At 40.6% G+C, this 14275-nt stretch overlaps 1 non-coding gene across 1 annotated transcript; it reads left to right on the forward strand.

The window, feature by feature from the left end:
• The first annotated feature begins 13751 nt into the window (after window positions 1–13751).
• On the forward strand, window positions 13752–13855 carry LOC130890311 (U6 spliceosomal RNA). Its single transcript, XR_009058744.1, has one exon. It is a non-coding gene; the product is annotated as a U6 spliceosomal RNA (small nuclear RNA).
• Window positions 13856–14275: the final 420 nt, after the last annotated feature.

Consider the following 14275-nt stretch of genomic DNA (forward strand, 5'->3'; position numbering starts at 1 on the left):
GCCTGCTGTAATTCTAAATCATTATATTCCTACCCTTCTCAGGATAGAAATTCAGAGACAAAGTGCTCCTCTCTCTGCTCCTGTTCCAGAGTTACCAGACTTGGCGAGCTTAACTCCATTTAAAAGATGTCCACCTTCCCATTGTTTCTGCTAATCCAGAGAAATCCTCATACTATTAATCTTTTCATTCCTGCCGTGGCTCTTCTTTAGTTTCCCATGCTGATAGCTATTAATGAGCACTGCATAGGAAACATAGTTGAAATCCTATATTTCCTGCATACTTTTAGGAGCCCTGATTCGATTCACCCACCTCCAGTTTAAATATTAGGTCTTTGGGTGGTCACAGCATTGTTTCTCATATTCGATGGGTTTTGAAAATGGGGTGTCGGAATTGTTTTTAAATGTGGCATTTGGTCACAGCGACAGATCCTGATTGTTTATTAGTGAAAATTCTATCTGAAGGTGCTCACCTTCCAATGCTTTAAAAATCATTCTTGGACCTGAATTTAATGTATTTCCAAACAAATTCAAACCAAACATACCATTTTCACAGATGGCACCAAATTTCACAGTCCCTTTCTATTTTTTTTTTATCCTGGTGCAGGCTTGATTTATATAAAGATTCTCCTTTGATGAATGACCCTGCATGAGAGTCCTTCTACCGGTCAACATCCATGATTCAGAGTAGGTTTGAAGACAGGGTCAAAAGGGCTGGGCACTGTGTGAAATGAAAACATCAGTGTGTGCAGGAAGAGTTTTGCAGTGTGCGTGCTCTACTGGAAGCCAAGCTGCATACTACAAAGAAAAACACCAGGAAAGGAGGTAGAAGCAGTTTCATAAAAAAGTCTTTGAACAGCAGGAAAGTGAAATGTTTATTGTGAAGAACTCCACAAGCATCCATGGGGATGTTATGTTGTTTCTAAAATCAACATAATCTCTAATTTATGAATGAACAGTAAGGTAAAGGTAAGTGCAAAAACTGGACCTGAGAAAGCTTCATATTTGCATTCAAAGGAAAGTGCAGCCCTGGGGATGACTGCTCTGAATTGATAATTGTGTTACATGTTCATCTGTACATGGATTTCTTTCTCATTCTCCAAAAGGGTGGGCTCATTGGAGAGGAAGCCAAATTCTCAGCCTTTGCTTGAGATTTTAAAAGACATATACTTCACTTCAAAAAGATTGTTTTTTATAAAAAGCTAGAGCTTCAAATTTTAACAATGTTCATTTTTGTATGAAAAAAAAAAGATTCAGGATATGGTAAAATATTAAAATTGTACACAAAATTATCCTCACCAATGTCATTTATATAATCATTGTGTTTGTACTTATGGCTAGTAGCACCATTTGGTCACCAGATTTCTCCAGCTCATAAATACATAGAAGAAAAGACTGAGGAAATGGCTCAGTGGTTATGAGGATTGTGGTTTTACAGAGGACCAGACTCAGTTCCTAGTACCTGTATGGTGCCTAACAGCTGCCTGTAGCTCTAATTCCAGGGGCTCTGATACCCTTTTCTGACCTCTGTGGATAGCAGGCACACACAAGATATATAAACACACCTGTAGACACATGAATGTATGTTTGTAGGCAACATTTACACACATAAAATAAAACAAATAAATCTAAGATAATTTTAGAAGCACAGGTGACTAGCTACAGATAGCTTTCTTTAGCATAGATGAAAAGTGACATCTCAGAAGACATGTATTTAAGTGAGTAAGTTAGACTGTGACAGCCACATAACACTCTCTCATTAGAGCATCATTTAATAAACATCTGTGGAATGGTTGTTTTTATGGGGTAACAGGTGCCAGAATGACCTCTTACTAGCTATATTCTTTATCAGTTCTGGAAGGGAGGGGAGCAGAGAGTAGCCCCGGGGAACTTTCCCCTCTAGCCTTCACCTTTTCCTTGTATTTTGTCAGCCTGGACTTCAAGTTACTTGATACTTGAATTCTTCACAGTGAACATTGACACAAAGTGTATTTTTCTGACTCCACCAGTGTCTTTCCTCATTCAACTCTGGGAGAAGTGGATGTTCATATTCTCAAGTGACTCCCTCCGCCGTACCGTACATTACAATAATGTTTGTATGTCTTGTTCCCTCACCTTGGATACCTGCCTTAGTTAGGATTTTTATTGCTGGGCTAAAATGCTGTGACCACAAGCAACCTGAAGAGGATAGGGGTTATTTCTTCTTACCCTTCCCACCCTTCTAGGAAGTAGCCCATCACCGAGGGAAATCAGAACAGGATCCTGGAGGTAGAAACCAAAGCAGAAACCATGGAGAAACACTGCTTACCAATCTGCTTCTCCTGACTTGCTTATTTTGGTTTTCTTATATGTCCTGGAACCACCAGCCAGTAGGTAGTATTGAGCACCATGGTGTGGACCCTCCTACATTAATCATTAATCAAGAAAATGCCCTATTGGCTTACCTAGAAGCTAATCTTACAGAGGGATTACCTTCTCTCAGATGATTCTATTACCCACTATATAATTATATCTTCATATCTTTTGAAAATCAGCTAAGAACCACATATATCCTGCAGCTGTATGTACATAATGCTAACACCCATGGATCACAGATGTTTTCATAGTGGTTCTGTTTTCATGTTGTTCTTGTCTCATTGTAAACACTGGGGGACAAGTTCTAGGCCTTGTTCATTTGCACACCAGCATTTAGCTCTATGTCCATATACTTGCTTGTAAGAAGAAAATGTTGCAGGAAGAAGACAACCTGGAAAATGCAACTGACACAACTTCTATAGAGTCCTTCAACCCCATTGACTTTGGAAAATAGATTTCAATTCAAAAGGACCAGCTATTTTTTGTCAGACATTTCTAAAGTGAATTTGAAAAAGTTCCCTTCAAAATAAAAACATTTACTCAAATTCTGCACTACCTCAGTCGTCACTGACAGGGATTGTGTGCTGGCCTGGAAGAGCCTAGGTCTGAACCATTGGCGTTATTTGTTATTTAAAAAAAAATCAACACCAACAACTAAATCAACGACAACAAATAAATACGTCAACTGTTTTCTTATTTTTGACTTCGTTGAGTATTCTAAGGATGAAGTCATTAAAGTATAAAAGATTGGTACTCCAAAGTATAATTGGTAGAGAATTGAAACAATTTACAGAATCTCTTTCCTGTGTCAAGAGATGGAAGCAGGAGGCAGGGTGGGAGGGAGCAGCCCCAGCAGAGGACCTCTTCACTTTCGGCACCGAGTGTAGGGCTTGATACTTGGGAGATGCTCAGTATAGTTTGGTTGAATAATTGAATGACTGAGTGAGTGAGCCAGCCAGGCAGACAGAAGGAGGGAGATATAGAGATGCTATATTTGGGTGAGTTTCAGGAGAAGATCATAGAATGAAAAGTGGTTTTGTCTGATCACAAATAAAAGGCAGAGAAGTGTATGAAGTAGAAGCAGAAGAACAGAACAACCCGAGACTTTTGTTTAAAGCTTTGTGTGCATGTCATTTGCTGTAAAATCACCAATTTTAAATGTGCATTTTGATGGAATTGCATTCAATTTAAAACTTTTCAATAAAAACCACCATCTAATGCTTGAGTGTTTTCATCGTTTCGGCAAAGCCCCTCAACCTATTTCTGGCTGTCCTTCCTCCTATCATCACCTTTGTGCAAGCAGAGTGTCCTCTGCATCTATAACTTCACCATGCCAAGAGACCAGGCAAATTGAACCATAATACTTTAGACTTTTGTGTGTAGCTTTTTGTTTAGATGGGTGTAATGTTTCAGAGGCTTTGTGCTACACAACCCAGGATTCTTTCTACTTCTGTTGCTGACAGGCATTTGAAACATGCTCTTACCTCTAAATAATTTTAATCACATAGTGTTGTGTTTGAGAAGTGAAATTTACCCTACAGGCTCATATGTTTAAACACATTGTCACCAGCAGGACAGTCTGTGTTGGGAGGTTACAGAATCATCTGGACATGGGCACTAACCAGCAGAACTAGGTGGCAGGGGCCCCTTCTTAAAAATCATGACATTGGTATTTACTCAGGAGCTAGTCCAAGCTTTGGGCTTGCTCATAAGCACATGAGTAAATAACCCATGTGGTTATCTCCTGTCACAACAGACAGAGCAGCCATGGTTACCATGCCTTCCCTACCACAGACACAGCAGCCATGACTACCATGTACTCTTTGCTAAGCGGGGACAGATATCCGATGATGTCACAAACTAAAATAAAGTTCTCATAAGTGATCAAGCATTTGTTCACAGCAAGGACACCATATACAGGGTAATATAGTGTAAATTATATTAAATTTTAATTACTTTTATGGGGAAGACGCATCGTTACTCTTCTATGTAACCGCATGTTCAACTATCACAGTTTTATCAATCATGAGTGCTAATTTCCATGTGGTGCTGAAAGAAAAGGTGACCATGTTTTATTGCTAGAAAAAGTTTGCTTTGAAATTTTATGATAATGCCTTTATTCCTACCAAAAAGAGTCCAGTGAAGTTGCTGTTGAACATTCAGTGTACAACCTAGGCCAGGTTTGAACCAATGGCCAACTTTTAGACTGCTAAGATGTAGGTGGCTCATAGCTCTGAAGCCCAGACACAGCTCTGCAAGAATAGTCTATATTTTCCAGGCTTGGGAATATCTTAGTGATAAGAAAATAAAAATGTTGCCAGACCAAAATGGTAAAGACTTCCTGGGTAAAACAGTTGTTTTTGCTTTAAGAATTGGTTCTTGAATTCCATGTCCTAGATGCATAGTAGCAGACAGAAGGGCTAACGGCTACAAATTAAGCCAAAGAAATAAATGAAGGCAAGCACTTGGTAGTTCCACTCTGAGAATTTCCTACTTATTTTTAAAGATTTATTTATGTGTATGTGTGTTTTGTTTGCATGTTACACCATATGTTTGCCTGGTGCCTGCAGAACCCAGAAGAGGATGTCAGATGTCCTAGAACTGGAGTTACAGTTGTGAGCCACCTTAAAGGAGCTGGGAACCAAACTCGGGTCCTCTGTAAGAGCTGCAAGTGCTTTCAACTAACTCCTTAACCCCTCCGGGACCTTTGAAAATATACTGTTTTAATTCATTCTTTGGAAATTTCTTACATATATACAATGTATTTAGATCATACTCCTCTCCCACACTCCATTTCATCCCTGATTCCCCTCCACACATTTTTTTGTTTGTTTTTAAAATAAAAAAGACCACAATGTGTCCAATTAGTTGGACCCATATGTACATGGGTATGGGCCATGCACCTGAGCATGCAACATACCAGGAGCCACACCTTAAAGGAAACTAGCAACCATCAACTTTAAATAGCCAATCCCCATTCATGTTGAAATGTTGATTGGTTTAATCTCGTGCAAGCCTTGCTCAGGCAGCAACAGCTGCGAGACATTCATGAACACAAAGGTTATCTTAGGTCAAGAAAATCCTGTTTTACTTCAGTTCTCCCTGCATGCTGGCCCAGAAAATCTTTCTGTCCCCTCTTCTGTGATGTTCCTTGAGCCTTGCAGGGAAAGGGGTATGATGTAGAAGTCTCGTTCTCTGCTCTCTGATCGTTTGTAAATGTTTTCATGGCTACCTGCACCTTTCTTTTTTTAGAAAACTCCTAAGGTAGGAGAGAGATGGCCGAGAGTGGAGGTGTGAGCTGGTCAGTTCACACCTCATGGTGACCAGAAAAACCGAGAGTAGCATTTGTGTCCTCCATAGCAACTTCCATCCATGATCTGTCACATGCTGCCTTTTCTCAGAAGGTGTGTCTGATTTTGTAGCTGTTGTGTTTCCCTTCCATTTCTTCTCTGAGAAATACAAGGAATCTGCAAGGCAAAGCTTCTGAGGGGGTAGGGTACATTTTCTCGGAGACACAGATTTCTCCTTAACAAGTTAGGAACGATGGCCTTCATCTTCAAAATACTGTAAGGTGACTCAGCCAGAGAGAAGAAGGGAATCACCATTGTACAAAATGGAATTCTTTTATGTAAAAGCAAAATGGACCAAAATATACATTATGCAAAACAAAGCCTTTGCTATTTGTAAAGTTATGGATCTAGAGTCAAAATAGACGTGATGATTTGTTGTAATTATAGAAAAGTGAAATAGCAGCTTAAAGATATGGTAGTTTACCCCTAACTCTAAACATCTCCAAGAAGCCTTGGACAGAGAAGTATGTTCGTTCCTTCCAAATGTTCTGCCTCTTTGCCTAAACCACTGCTGTATTTAGAACAGTGACTGAATAATTTCAATGGTCTGAACACTCTAGGGCCACAGGAAAGATAAATCTATTGTTTCTTAAAGGAACACTGTGAAAGATACTTTTAGCATCTATTTCTTAGGTAAATTTTATGATTACAAAATCACTCAGTTACTTAAGAAGAAAAAATAGTCCAACCAATCTTAAAATTACAACTACATATCCAGTGAATGACCACATCTAGTCAGTCCAGGCTTGACCGTTGATATGTGTAAGGAATGAGGATGATGTGGTTAAATATAACACAGGAACAGAGGTGACCAATTCATAATGGAAGTCAGCAAATCTTTATAATTCGAGAAATAGTTTTATTGTATGAGATCAGGCACATTCAGGTGGTATGACCATAGACAAGAATGGAGTTTCTTAAGATGAAAGGGCCTCAAGAAGGAACCTCCTTGAGGTGCGGATAGAGCATTCAACAGACACAACACAGATGGAGATCTAATCCTGATGAGCCCTTAAAGGAAGGGGAAACTCCCTTGTAAACCCTGGAGGGGAATGTAGTGATTGCATATATTATAGATGCTGGGTTGATTGTTTCTGACTGTGCTGGAAATTTTATTTTAAAAATAAGACTAGGTTAAGAACATAAAGTGAATATAAAGTGAGTTTGTCCCTTCTTCCTTCCTTTCCCTCCCTCCCTCCCTTGTTCTCTCTCTCTCTCTCTCTCTCTCTCTCTCTCTCTCTCTCTCTTCCTTTCTTCCTTTGTTGCAGAGCCCCCCCTCTGTAACTCAGGCTGGCTTCAGTCACATTTTAGGACAAAGGCATAAAGAATCCATGCTCTTCTCCAAAATAACACAACATCAGTCTCTAGACCACATACTAACATTTTTCTCCTCTGAAACTTCTTGAGCTAGACCCTCACAGGTCAAATCACCCTCAGCACCACTGACTTCCATGATCCTACTAGCACCGCCAATTAAACCCTACTTAAAGTACACAATTGCTTTTCTAGCTCAAAGTCCCAAAGTTTTCCATATTTCAAATGAAAATATGTTTCAGGTTATCACAATACCCCAATTTCTAATACCGACTTCCTTATTAGTTAGTGTGGTTATATTTGTTTGTGATCTAACAAATAAAGCTTGCCTAAAGATCAGAATGCAGAACTAAGCCACTAGTTAGACATAGAGGCCAGGCAGTGGTAGCACACACCTTTAATTCCAGCACTCTGCAGAGGCAGATGCAGAGGGATCTCTATGAGATCAAGGCCATCCTGGGCTAAAGTAGATTAATCCAGTCCACAGAAACAGAGCCAGGAGGTGGTTTACCTTTAATCCCAGTATTTGGGAATCACATGCCTTTAATACCACCACGAAGTAGGTGGAGACAGGAAGGGATATGGCTGAGCAGGGAGAGGAAGATAAGGCCAGAGGAGACAAGAAGGGAGGACAAGGCATTCAGTTTGAAGATTTGTAGACACAGGATACCCCATTCAATCTGAGGACTTGTCGAGACAGAGTCTTGCCCCTTTTCATCTGAGTACTTGATAGAGGTAAAAGGTCTCTCTGGTGACTGGATCATTTACTTCTCTGATTGTTCAGCATTTGCCCTGATATTTGAATCTGAGTTTTTATTTTTAAGACCAATTAGATTTGCACCACAAGTTAGGATTTTTATTGCTGTGATGAGACACCATAACCATGGCAATTCTTATAAAGGAAAGCATTTCATTGGGGATGGCTTATAGATTCAGAGGCTTAGTCCACTATCATCTTGGCTGGAAACCTGGCTGCATGCAGGTAGACATGGTACTGGATGGAGTTCTACATTTGATCAGCAGGTAGCAGGAAGTGTGAGACATTGGATCTGGCTTGAGTATTTGAGACCCCAAAACCCACCCTAGTGATACACTTCTCCAACACTGCTACACCTACTCCAACAAGGCCATATATCCTAATGCCAAACATTCAAATATATGAGCGTATTGGAGCCAATCTTATTCAAACCGCCACAAGGAGCTTCATTAAGTATAAGAAAGAGACACACACACACACACACACACACACACAGAGACAGAGAGAGAGAGAGAGAGAGAGAGAGAGACTGGGAGAAAGGAAGTGGGGGGACTTCTCCTGAGATATAATTTAAATATGAAATATCTATATTAAAATAGACATATATATTTACAACTTTTCTCACCACTGTGGCTATTTACCAGACAGAAAGACTAAAGGACACATGATTTATTTGGGAGCATGGTTTCAAGAGAGTTCTTTCATCATGGCAGGGTGTGTGTGTGTGACCAAACAGAGTAGCTCACATAACGATGGCAGGAAGTAGAGGAACGGGAATTTTGGTCCTCTGCTTGCTTTCTCTCTTTGCCCTTTTTGTTACGCCCAGGTCCTCAGACCATGAAGAGTGACGTTCACATCCAGGGTAGGTTTTCCTTCCTCACTGAGTCATTTCAGGAAAACCCCAACAGACGACACCCAGAGCTGTGCTTTGCCAGTCTCCTAGGTGCTTCTAAATCCAGCAAATATGACAATGAAGACAAACCATCACAAAATTGGGTTTGAAGATGTCTTGTTGACAGGTTTAAACTTCCAAATATGATCCCAGAAATCACAAAGGAGCCCTTTGTAGGTTACTTCCTGGAGGCGTTCCCCACTTAACTTCCAATTGAGAAAAGCCTAGGCAGGTGCAAGTATTTTTTGGGGGAAACATGCTGTAAGTTTTATAAAACTGAAAAGTGGCCAGAAAAAAGATTACTGTCCCCATTTTACAGATAAGGAAAATGAATCCCAAGAAGATTTAATGAGGTACTAGAGGTCACATTATATTCAGCAGCAATATTGGGATTAGAACCCTGCTCTGCTGGGTTTTCAACCCCATAGTCTGTCGGCTGTGCACTGTTGGAGAGCCTGGAAGGTTATCACAATACAGAGGATGATAATTCAGCTGTAGATCGATTAACCCAAGCAGGAATCCAATCAACACTAGTGGAGAGCTGGGAGCAGCACTTTTCTTCCTACACTGATGTTTTTACCAGGACAGCACAATGTCTCCCATCTGGATCAGTATCAGCATTCCAAATACCAGAACGAGCTAAATTACTCTTTCCTTTCTGTCGTCGCATCTGTCTTTTGGGGGTGGTTATATATGCCGCTAACATTTTTAGCTGGCAGCTTGGAGTAAATCTCTTTATTGTTCTGCTTTTTGTGGGCAGTCCCAGCACCTCTCTGGATGTGCGGTGGTGGAGGATAAATCTAATAAAAGAGTAAATACTCACATGACTCAAAATGAAAGTGCTAATGCAAACTCAAAGGCAGCCTAGAATTTCTGGAGGTCATTTGCCATTCAGGAGGGTAAATCTGCTGGCAAGAATTCCTCCTTTGAGTGGAATGCTGGCTCACATTCAGGAAATGGCATTTTAAGTGTGGCCTTGCTGACTTGAACTGAGAACTTGTTTTACTTAATCCTGAGGGAGTCAAGATATAGGTAAAAACCAGGGAGGTGATTTTTTTTTCCTGTAAGAATATGAAATAATGAGTTCCTTTTGTTTTTATAATGGTCCCAATGAAAAGCTATACATCAGTTACAAATCTATTTTATTTTGCCATGATGCCCTTTAATTTTTCCCATATTCACCTTTCCTTCTGAGGGCATAAAACTGCCTAATAATTTTGTGTTAATTGGAATGCACACAATGCACTCAGAAAAACTCTCTGTGTTTTCCAGTCCTTATTACATCATTTTTCCTCACTAACTGTAAAGGGCGCCACTTTCCTCCTCTTATATTTGGAAGCACTGTATAGTCTACATTTTTGAATTTGTTACTGCGCCTGATTTTCACACTGCCCTACAAGGTAGGGCTTATGAGACGTCATTTCCCATTGTGAACTCAGGGGTGGGAGTGTGACTTTTGCTTTGAGAGAAATTTGATTTTGATTTCTTGCACAGTCTGCTGGTGTGAAAATAGCCAGAGTGGCTATTTCTTCCAACATCCCAACTTCAAGTGGCTCTCCAGATATTTTAATAATATCAAAATTTATATGATGTTGCCCAGTTTTTAAAGACTAGGTAGAACAGGAAGAATAAGAAAAAAATATTTAGAATAAATTGGGTAAACTTCATATTTTTATCAGTTTTTGCATTATTACCCATGGTCTTTCTAATTTTTAGATTATGCAAAATAGATTCAAGTTTATTTCACTTTGAACTGATCTATTAAGCAGCTGCTATCTTTTTGGAATTTGCCATGATTTTAGGTGACTATCATCAGAAAAATGGAATATTTCTACAACCTTTGACCTATCTCTTTAAGATGTGCAACAAGGATGAGGAGCAAAGAATCTGCAATATTCTTTATAATTTCATGGGGTCTTCTGAGGAAATGTGCCAATTTTATGGGGACTCGTAGGGAAAAATTTTGATTTCATGTGGATTCGAGTGAAAAGGTAAATTTCATGGGATTTCTAAAAATGGCTGGATTTCTCAGGATCCATGAAATTTATGACAGCCATGGAGAAAATGGGCTGCTCCTGTCATGGAGTAAATTTCAGTGCAGTTTGGCCGAAAAGTTTAGTTCTTATCCAACTGTTGTGACGTGCAAGGCACACTTTGGATCTTTCTGGACTTTTTACTCTCATTGATGACTGTGAATGCCAGAGCTGGCACTCTGTATCATAGCAGCAAACAGGAGGATGCTGGGGACTTAGGTTTTACTATGAACATGTAAGGTGTGGTCACTAAAAAGTAATGATGCATCGGGGTGTCATTTTGGAGCCAAGGCCAGTGTGGTGGAGCTTGGAGTTGTGAGCGTGACTGTGATCCTGTGGGGGGCTGCCATGCCCATAGGCCATGATCGTCACAGGGGACCATTTACTAGGGTGTGAGGAGACCTTAGACACTGTTGTGACTTTTTAACACAGCATAGGAAAGGAAAGATACCTATGCAGGTGTGGATGTTCACTTCTATGGAACCATTGTGAATACAGCAGCCACAGCAGCTAGTGTGTTGTTTGTGATCAGCGGTGTTTCCATCATGGGCCTTCCTACCTGAAGCTATGAACAACTCTCAGCCAAGCTCCAAACTAAACAATGTAATTTTATGTCTTTTTTTTTTGTTGTTGTTGTTGTTTATTTATTTATTTTATTTTTTTAAGTTTTTAGAGACAGGGTTTCTCTGTAGTTTTGGAGCCTGTCCTGGCACTAGCTCTTGTAGACCAGGCTGGCCTCGAACTCCCAGAGATCCGCCTGCCTCTGCCTCCCGAGGGCTGGGATTAAAGGCGTGCGCCACCACCGCCCGGCACATGTCTTTTTTTTTTTTTATCATTTTAAAATTTATTTTACATACCAACTAAAGTTTCCCCTCCCTCTCCTCCCACTCCCTCCCCCCACCTTCCCCTTATTCCTCCTACCCACTCCTCCTTGGTCTCCACTTAGATGGGGTAAGGACTCCCATGGGAATCAACAACAAAGCATGGCACATCAAGCTGAGGCAGAACCAAGCTTCTCCCCTCCCATCCCGCTCCGCATCAAGTCTGAACAAGGCATCCTACTATAGGGAATAGGTTACCAAGAGCCATCAGGAACAGGTCCTGGTCCCACTGCTAGGGACCCCACAAAAGACCAAGCTAAATTGTCACCCAGATGCAGAGGGCCTAAGCAGTTAATTACTGGCTCCCAAGCTGTCGGTCCAGAGTCCATGAGCTCCCAAAAGGTCAGGTTAGCTGTCTCTATGAGTTTCCCAATCACGATCTTAGCCCATCCCCTTGCTCATATAATCCCTCCACCCTCTCTTCAACTGAACTCCCATCTCAGCCCAGTGCTTGGCTGTGGATCTCTGTATCCGCTTCCATTGGGTACTGGATGAAGGCTCTATGATGATTATTAGGGCAGTCATCAACATGATTACAGGGGAAGGTCAGTTCAGGCACCTCTCTACTATTGCTAGGAGTCTTAGCTGGGGTCATCCTTGTAGATTCCCAGGAGCCTCCCTGGCACCGGATTTCTCCCTAATCACACAATGGCTCCCTCTACCAAAATATCTCCCCTATCCACTCTCCCACTCCATCCTGCCCGAAACTCAATCAACCTGATCTTTCATGTTCCTAACCCCATCCACTCCCCTCTGCTCCCCGTCCCAGTTTACCCACGACATCCCATCTACCTCCTCTTTCCAGGGAGATTCATGTGTTCCTCTTAAGGTTCTCCTTGTTACCTAGCTTGTCTGGGACTGAGGATTGTAGCCTGGTTATCATTTGCTTTACATCTAATATCCACTTATGAGTGTGTACATATCATGTTTGTCTTTATGGGTCTGGGTTATCTCACTCAGGATGATTTTTTTTTTCTAGTTCTATCTATTTGCCGGCAAATTTCATGATGTTATTGTTTGTTTTTATTTTTCCACTAAGTAATACTCCATTGTGTAGACATATCACATTTTCTCTATCCGTTCTTCTATTGAGGGGCATCTAGGTTGTTTTCAGGCTCTGGCTATTATGGATAATCCTGCTATGAGTATGGTTGAGCTAGTGTCCTTGGGGTATGGTTGAGTATCCTTTGGGTATATGCCCAACAGCAATATTGCTGGGTTTTGAGGTGGGTTGATTCCCAATATTCTGAAATTCCTAAGATAACCTGCTCTTAGGAATCATTCAGCACCAAGTGAAAATCCTAAGAGTTTTGAGCACAGAGCACAGTAACTCGTAGGGAGTAAATTCATAATCTTAAAATCCGGGACAGAGATAACTTTCAAAAATTAGAGACTTAGCACTTTCTGTCCAATTATTTACCAAACAGAAATTTTAAAATATTGCCTGAAAATAGTTGTTATTTAAAATATAGAAGCCCCTTGCTCCACTGGGTTTTGATCCTATTGCATGTACTGGCTTTGTGGAAGCCTAGCCTGTTTGGATGCTCACCTTCCTACACCTGGATGGAGGGGGGAGGACCTTGGACTTCCCACAAGGCAGGGAACCCTGACTGCTTTTCCAACTAGAGAGGGAGGGGGAGGGGAGTGGGGGGTAAGGAATGGGGGGAGGGGAAAGGGAAAGGGAGGCAGGAAGGAGGCAGAAATTTTTAATAAAAACAATATAGAAGCCCCACAAAACTAAAAACAAATTCCAGCTGTAATTTTTTTTTTGCATGATAATTTGAAAACCATCCTATCATAATCCTTTCCAGGAAAGAGGCTCCCTTTGACCCTGAATGATAATATCACAAATACGAGTAGTATGTCACTTTCATCATATATAGCAAAAAAAAGGGAAAAAAAAAACACTTGGATGAAAGATTCAAGGGGGTGCATCAAAAACAGCTTCAGGAATTTATAATTAGCTTGGATGCTGGACCTCCCTACCCTCACAGCCCAATGGCACAGACCACAACTTTCAGAGTCTAGGAGCTGGCTTCTGGCCCTTATCTTCCTTTAATGCTTCTTGTTAGTCTTCAATTCTCCGATCCTCTGCATTTTTTTTTTTATCTGTTAAATAATGCCGTTTTCTTCCTAGGGTTGTTATATCGGTAGGTATAAAAAGTAGACTGTGTGCTCACTTTGGTAGCACATATAATAAAATTGGAATGATATTAAAAGTTAGCATGGCTCCTGCAAAGAATGGCATGCAGATTGGTGAAACATTCCTTAATTAAAGAAAAAAGTAGACTGTGAGAAATGATTGAATAAGCTGTAGGACACTATACAATATCACAATATCAGTAAGATGATTATTCATTTTTCATTTACTTTCTATACAGTGTCTACTCATGTCCTGCATGAAGACAGCAACTGCAAAGATGGACTTGGTCTAGGGAATCCCTCTAAGCCCTTCCAAAACCTTGCAGAGTGCCTTAGTATTCATCTACTCTGCGTCAGTCTCAGACCACTCCCTGATGTCATTAAGTCTTTGGGAACTTGTACAACAAGTTGGTTTTTTTTTCACCACAAACCAAGCTCTTGCATTTCAATAAAAATGCTGTATGGGAAGTAGCTATCCAAAGTAGAGCATTTTAAGTGGATTTCTTTAGGATTAGAGCTTAAAATTCACATTGGTGTCTTCAGATGTATTTTAA

Source organism: Chionomys nivalis, chromosome 18, assembly GCF_950005125.1.
Source record: "Chionomys nivalis chromosome 18, mChiNiv1.1, whole genome shotgun sequence".
Taxonomy (NCBI): domain Eukaryota; kingdom Metazoa; phylum Chordata; class Mammalia; order Rodentia; family Cricetidae; genus Chionomys; species Chionomys nivalis.